Here is a 7,915-nt window from a genome sequence, read left to right as displayed (position 1 = left end):
CAGCCATTGAATCGGCCTGAAAATCCTTCAAAAATCGATTGGCAAATCTGCCAGTGAAGAAGCTTGTTTTCCCGCCAATTTTGAAATTTGAAATGAAGAAGATGGTGTCCCCCTATCCAAACTGGGGATGCGAATAGCAATCGGGGTGGAAATAGTAATTTTGGGGTGAAAATGGTAATTTTTCTGGATTCCTCCGGCACATTTCTGGGACGCTTCCGGTGCATTTCGGGGGTGCCTCGGTACATTTCTGGGGTGCCTTTAGTAATTTTCTCCGGGTGTAAAACACTGCTTTTTGAGCCCATTTCGCCGCAAGGGCTTATTTCTCTAAAAATACCTACAAAGATATAAAATAACAAAATAAATACCAGATCGGGCACTAACAATACATACAATTGAGACATATTAGACACATAAATGTGTCTATCATTCCACGGGAGCCAAATATATGGGAAACTGGATTCAATGTAAGCATACAACAGTACCTTACGGATGACTACATGAAACGACATACCTAGGCTTCAGACTACAACATAAAAAAGTAAATAAATTAGATCGACATGAACTGGATTAGCTAACCATATTAGCTCCCAGAAGATCTTTATCACTAATGGTTTAATAATTGCCAGAAGAACTTCATCACTAATGGTTCAATAATTGCTTTTTGTTTCGCTTTTATGAAATTTAAAAATCCTAAGACTCTGCGATAGCTAAATACTCATAATCCAAAAAACAAAAAAAAAATCGCCCAAGGATAAATGGGTAAAAAATCTCACCTATCATAACCCAAAAGTCCTGAGATGGAAACCCAGAGTTCAACAACTTGAATAAATTGATTGAACATTAAAATAGTCGTGTTGCTACTATTTCTAGTTTACTAGTGTACACAAAAATAAACTCATGAAAATATCATATCCAAGATAAGTTAAAAATTATGATTGCATAAGAGGATCCACATATACACTTATGAAAGTCATGGCCATTTTGATGTCTAAACTAACTGGTTAAAAGAAAGTTTTAACCCTCAAGGACTTCCAAGAAGAGGTTCTACGCTGACTCAAAGGGACTATGAAAATTAAACCATGCCTAGAAATTATTAATCAAAATTTGAATCCTTAGACATATAGGTCTTACACCTAATTCTTGCTTTATCTGGCCAGCAAATCAGAACTATAGAGCTTTCGCAAATCTATGAAATATTTAATCAGGCAAGTTCTTGTTTTTCCTAGTAAGGTCTTCTTCACTCGTCAGCAAATCAAATTTGAACCTTGTTATGTCATGCCAAGTTGAAGGAAAATTGATCATATATCCTATATATATAGATTAAAAGCTAGTAATTTCAAAGACGAAAACATGAAATAAAACTCGGCGAGTGCCGATAAACAATGAAAAACCGTGAAGAAACAAAAAGGGTTTTGTTTTAAGTTTCCTTACTTTCCAAGGAAATGATTTAAGATCTTGGATTCATCTCTCAAGCAGTCAAGTTCATGCCCACCTTCAATAACTAGGTACATGATTACATAAAATCAATTCATTTCAAAGTTCTACCAACCAAAAAAAATATTTTCATTTCAAAGTTCCTGCCACTGCTGCCATAAAACGGTGGTAGGTATTAATCCAAAAGCTAATCAACAACTATCATTCTTTGTTTATATACAGGTTTGCAAGAGATCCATGACACAAAACAAAATTAGATAATACAGGATGAGTCCACATAAAACCAACTGTGTAGTTGGACGAACAAAACCGATGCACATAAATATGAGTACTCAATGCTTCCCAAACAGAATTACTTGTGTATAACTCCAAACATAGTAAGGAATGTACTCAAGAAGAGAAAAAAGAAGTACCGTGATAAATAAGATAGATTCTTGGATGACCAAGATTATCCTTTGAAATAGTCAGTGAAGTAGTTATCAGCAATATCATTTATATACACAACCCCTGCAATTATCAACGCAGAAGCAATTATCAAACATTCAATCCACTCAAGTCAGGTTGCAGACACTATGAATTCTTCGAAAATCTAATCTAAATATCAGTCTTATAATTTTAAGCTCAGTAGAGAAAGCGAGAAGATAGAGAAAGATTACTTACACATATTTTGGGTCTACGATGAATCTAGAGAAAGAGAAAATGACTGAATTTGATTCCTTCAGAAGTGACGCTTCCTTAACAAAAATAATCTGAACCACCACCTTATACTTCAAAAAAAAAAAAACTAAATGAAATCACAAAAGCAAAATAACCTAAAGGATTTAAAGAGATGGTGTCTCTAATTTGAAGAAATTCAAGATAATAATACGCCAAAGAGATATGGAGAGAAAACTTAAATGCAGGAAATGTAAATCTAGGAAGCCGAGGGGAAGTGAGAGAGGTTGATCTAGTTAGCAGGGAAGAACATCCAAAAACTCAACTAAAAGAAAGGCATTCATCTTCATCCATCGAAAATGAAGGGTTTAAGAAATTATAAGGCGAGTCACAAAAAATACGGGTGTAAAATGTGTTTCAACTTTCATAGAGTCAACCACAACCATAAATTTATCTTTTACAAAAACAATCTAGATCGCTCTTTATATATCCTAAGTTAGCCAAACATGGTATGTCACTCGCATAATGGTAAAACGGTATACTTATCCAGCAAAGTTGTTTTCCCTGTATCAGAATTTATGAAATAGACCAATAGAATTGATTTTTGACATATCTAACATGGTCTGCCACTTACATGCCTCTGATACCACCATCTAACCCTTTCAAGTAAGTTTCCTTTCTTAGATTTACCAGCATCAAATCCATATGTGGCTGCAACGAACAAATAACACCTTGAGACTACAAAATAAGAATTAAGGCTAATTTTTTAAATGGAACATGGATTAATATTCCAAAATTAAAGATTGCTTGTAAAATCTGGCATTTTAGTAAGCACAATGCAAAAATGATCAAAGTACGAGCAACAAATAATTCTCTCAGATCTTATGCTTGTGCATACAACCTCGATATCATCTGTAGCAAATGTAAACACTCGCAACTGATGAAAGTTTCAGTTAATATAACGGTCATGCCAATAAGAGAAAACCCAAATGGGCCAAATCCACAAATAAGTAATAAGAAAACACCTCATTATACTAATGCCATTTTTGTTGTTGTCGACATAATAAGAAAATGGTTTGATGCATTGCAAACACACAGTCACACACATTCAACACTAAAAAACTGAGATCCTCATGCTAGAACCTTAAATAAATCCAATTGTAAGATACTTCTTAATTGACTTAACATCCCGTGATGTATCATCTCAATTATCATCACATCTCAAGAAAAGACAAATATCGTAAAAAAAAATGCTACAAACCACATATGAATCCATCTACGGTCGTTCCTAGTATGCCATTGTATTCAGGTTGATTCTTCCCATCTAACTTTATGAGTATCTGAAGTTGCCAAAAGAGATTGGTGCTTCTTTTCCCAGAAACAGTTGCCACACCTTCAATGATATTTGTTTTCATTCAATCATAATATTAAACATTTTTTAGTTATAAGGTTATTGAGGCTGGTGAACATCAAACGAAAAAACAAAATAATACCTTGAGATAATACTGAACTAATAGACACCAATCAACCCCTTCTGCAACGTCTCTAACAGGAAAGATACCAATCAATCCCTTCACTTTCCTTTTCCATAGCTATTATCCACCAATTTCAGTTTAAACAATCAAAAAAGGGTAATCAAATCATTCAGAACAGAACAAAATAGAAAAACAGATCAGTCATATCAAAATCCCTAATTCATGAGACTCTAAGAATAACAATTCCCAATGAACTCCATCACCAGTTACCACATTCATAGGGTTGAAATCGATTACCTTTCTCATATATTATTTTTTTGGCAGACTCCCGTTCTATCACCTTGTGGATCCCAATGGTTATACTTTTCTAAATGCTCCATTACGTCCACGTTCTGTAACATCAAACAAAAGAAAACAATAAGAACATTCATATGATCTATCTATAAAACTCCTGAAACGGTAAGAGAAGTAAGAATTGAATGAAATAGGCGGAAAACCCAAAACTTACATCAAACTCAATACTTGAAATTATCCTATTTCATAACTATTAAAGGAGTTAGAGAAATCAGATTGGTCGGAAGTCTCTGATCATTTTCCATTTTCTTGTTTCTTTGTTTTCTGAAGTGTTTGGAAGACGAACCAAATAGTTTCGCCTCTTAGTTCTCTCTCCATCTCGTTCCCAATTTTGTCAATAAAAAGTGGGAGAGGAAACATCACCTAAGCCACGCGTCTGAGACGACTCTAGATCATGCCTAAACATCACCTCATAGCAGTAGATTTATCTTTTTCATGAAAAAATCCTGACCACTCTTTACATAGGAAAAATTATCCAAACTGTGCCATGTATTCTTGATGAGGTGAAAATTTCATCATAGAAAATAATGTTTTACATTCGTTTAAAGGAAGTAAATTCACAAACTTGTTTTGTGAATCGAAAGGGAAATCGATAGGCTTATTGGTATTGTTATTCATTGCATATCTTTCGAACTACCAATATGTGTGATTAGTATAACCTCCCATGACTTGTTTATGTTCTTGGTAAAACTATTCACAAAGGCCTGACTTTTGTATTGGTATGACTTTTATTTGTGAAACCGATCTTAAGTAATCACCTGAGATGGTATGATCGATTTGTTTTAATTGGAATGACCAACTCTAGGCAAAGGGGAACTGATCCTAGTAAGAGGTGCAACCGATCACAAAGGGAAATCGATTCTTGTATGAGGTGCATCAAGATTTTAGATATTGAGAACTGATCCTATGAACATGTGCAACACGTTTTTAGACATTGGGAACAGATCCTATGGACATGTGCAACAAATACAAGTTAGATACCATATATATGTGTGAACCGATCCTAGTACCTAGTCAACCGAATTTTTGAAAAGATAGTGTGACTAATCCAGTACTCACATGGAGGTAGAACCGAAATTTGTTTTGGTTGAACCGTGAAACCCATGTTTGGTTATTGAACGTTCTTGATCAATCACATAGTGCTTGAAAGTCAGATGAACCAATTCTAAACTTGTTTGGAAGTGTGGAAAATCAGTTTCAAGATTGTAAGTATGAAAGAGGACTTACAAAGTAAAGATGTCGACATACTTTGAACATGTGCAGTAAAACTTATCTTTTATTGTTCAAAGATATTCCTTAATATCTGAAGGAAAAAATCCCGGATCGAAAAATAAATTGAGAATCTTTTAATTTTATTTTTGGAAAATAAAAATTAGTAATGTGCATTTACTAGTTGGATATTTTCTAAGAGATTTTCGCTCAATGTTTTGACAAAGCATTTCCAGGAATTATGGAAATCGATTTTGGAAATATATTGCATATCTTGAGAATATTTTTGGTTTTGGAAATTCTTTGGTGTCCAAACTTCCTTGGTCTATAATTATCAAAGTTTGCATTTCGATCAAACTAATCCTCAGAGCCAGCAATACCTAGTTGTGTTGTTATTGGTGGAGCCGCCTATTCAGAGAGGAAAGTAACCTAATTAGGCGAAATATCTTACGGCTGCTCGGTTTAAAGACTTATTTGGGATTGAGAAACTCTATTAGTATTTTTGGTGGGAAACTAGATAATTTCGGTTTATTATTAGTTTTCCATTGATTTGATTGACTAACGGTTGTTGAACTTTGATTGCACCTGGTTTGTTTATGCTTGAGAATCTTCTCTTCTGATATAAGATTCACTCAAACTATATCGATGTTTCGACGGGGATCTTTAGATTGTTTGTAGATCTAAAGACGTCTTATGATAATCCATTGTTAACAGACTCCGTTCTGTACGTGATTGATCACAATAGATTCAAGTTGATTGTGTGCAAGTGTTTATTGAAGATCTAAGAAGATTTGAAGAAGAAAAAAAAGATTTCTGATTTAGGTTCATAATCTTTGGTGTGCACAATATTTGTTTCGGTTAAAGAGGATCCAACTATAATCGGTTTATCCTTGTGGTAGATTGGATTGATTAGTTGAGTAGATCGGCATCAATAGAATTATCTGTGATTCAAAGTATTGATTGTAAAATCTTGACAATTACTTTGGTAGTTTTTATTAGATAGATCTAAGGACCTGACAAAGGAGTTTATTGGGATAAATGGAAGATTCTTTTGTCGAACTCATATCACTTGGTTGAAAAGAGTTGCTACCAAAAAGATTTGTTATTCCATTACTGTTTGGAATACGAACCAAAGGAATTGTTCCAAATACGTGACTTATTACAAGTTGGGGGCGTGGGAATACAAACAAAACTAGGTGAACTATAGGTTTAGTTGCTTGGTCTCAACTATACTAAGTTGGTTTGATTTTGTATAGCGGTTTAATCCTGAGAGTATTCAATTCTGGACAAGGCCCCGGGGTTTTTATGTATTTGCGGTTTCCTCGTTAACAAAATCTTGTTGTGTCATTTACTTTATATTTCCGCATTATAATTGTTTTATTATAATTAAAGTAAATTGCACTTTGTACGTTAACAAGGCACTTGATATCAATCCTATTGGTTTCGTTCATTATTGTACCTTTATCAAGTGAACACTTTATTGTTGTATTGTCTCGATTCACATCCATAGACGATCCCACAAAGTGTATTGGATTTCTCCACTTGTCTGATATAATTATACACGTGTTAGGCCAGTTCGGACTAACCCTATTTCAAGTGGACACTTTGTTGAAATATTCCTTGAGTGATTGTTGCTCCAAGAGGTTTATACAAAGTGGGTCTTATATAGGTTGTGATCAAAAGTTTAAGATTATGGTGTATTTTGGTACCCTTGTCTTTTCAACTATAACGCGCAATCATTATGTGTCACTTGCATGACCTGTAATAGACCTCTCTCACCTAATCCGTTAAACGCCCTCGTTGAACGCAGCCAAGCATAAACTCAATACTGGTCTCAATCTTCGCTGCATGCACTTTCAGAACCCTTTCTGATATTCAGCAATCACTGTTGGCTTTCGCACTATGGCAACTTTTCATGCCTTAACATCAGCACCACTTAGCTTCACTGCTTTTCCATTGATCTCATATACTTGAGCCACTTCTCGGCGTCATGCATTACGCTTACACGACTACTCAAATCATGCATCAATACCCAAATGCAACTTGGAAATTCCGCTTGCCAACTCCCTGAATTAGGCTTGAATTTCACTTGAATCATTTGCGTCTAAGTATATGCAAGCAATGATTCTTTCCAACTGATCACAATGATCACCGCCATAGTCTTTTGCCTTCATTTTCTGACATTAGTTGCACTTCGCAACATAACAGGACTTATACAAAACTCGGCCTCATTCTTCAATCATGTGCGCCTACACTAAATCATGTCATGCCTTGAGGTACGCACTCTATGATTCCATACCATACTTGGTATGTGCCAAAACCTATAGCCTTTGCTGAACCTTGCAAACATCATCACTTTCACTAGATTTGGCCTGCAAATCATATTGCAAACTTCACCTTCTTGGACTTGCATAATTTGTATGCCAAAGAACCAGCACCTCGTTGTTCTTGCATCGTCTCAACACTTTGATTGAAATACATGACTCTGGTATAGTCATGACTTAGGATACCCGTGACATCACACCGCCTCACTGGACATGTCTTCTCTTCACGCGCCTTTGAAACCAGTAACTTAAGCATCACTTTCTCTTTCAAAATGCTACGCATTAATGTAGAGGAAAAACAACATCATGTTCTTCCAAACTATGAGTTACTCTTAAATCATATCCTTGATGGACTTACATATTCATTCTTGCTGCGTTACTCCATAATATTGCTGCCATATGCCGTCGCACTTCCACATAACTCTCAACTCCAAACTCGACTATGCCACCAACTCTATTTGCTTC

At 35.1% G+C, this 7,915-nt stretch overlaps 1 long non-coding RNA gene across 1 annotated transcript; it reads right to left on the bottom strand.

The window, feature by feature from the left end:
• Positions 1–276: 276 nt before the first annotated feature.
• Positions 277–4,206, bottom strand: LOC113277207. Its single transcript, XR_003324782.1, has 8 exons — positions 4,072–4,206; positions 3,861–3,955; positions 3,582–3,680; positions 3,350–3,481; positions 2,723–2,799; positions 2,095–2,201; positions 1,848–1,941; positions 277–334 (listed from the first exon to the last, which is right to left on the bottom strand). It is a non-coding gene; the product is annotated as an uncharacterized LOC113277207 (long non-coding RNA).
• Positions 4,207–7,915: the final 3,709 nt, after the last annotated feature.

Source organism: Papaver somniferum, chromosome 5 (genome assembly GCF_003573695.1).
Source record: "Papaver somniferum cultivar HN1 chromosome 5, ASM357369v1, whole genome shotgun sequence".
Taxonomy (NCBI): Eukaryota; Viridiplantae; Streptophyta; class Magnoliopsida; order Ranunculales; family Papaveraceae; genus Papaver; species Papaver somniferum.
Note: the sequence above shows the minus strand (reverse complement) of the source record. Positions and strands in the feature narration are given on the sequence as shown.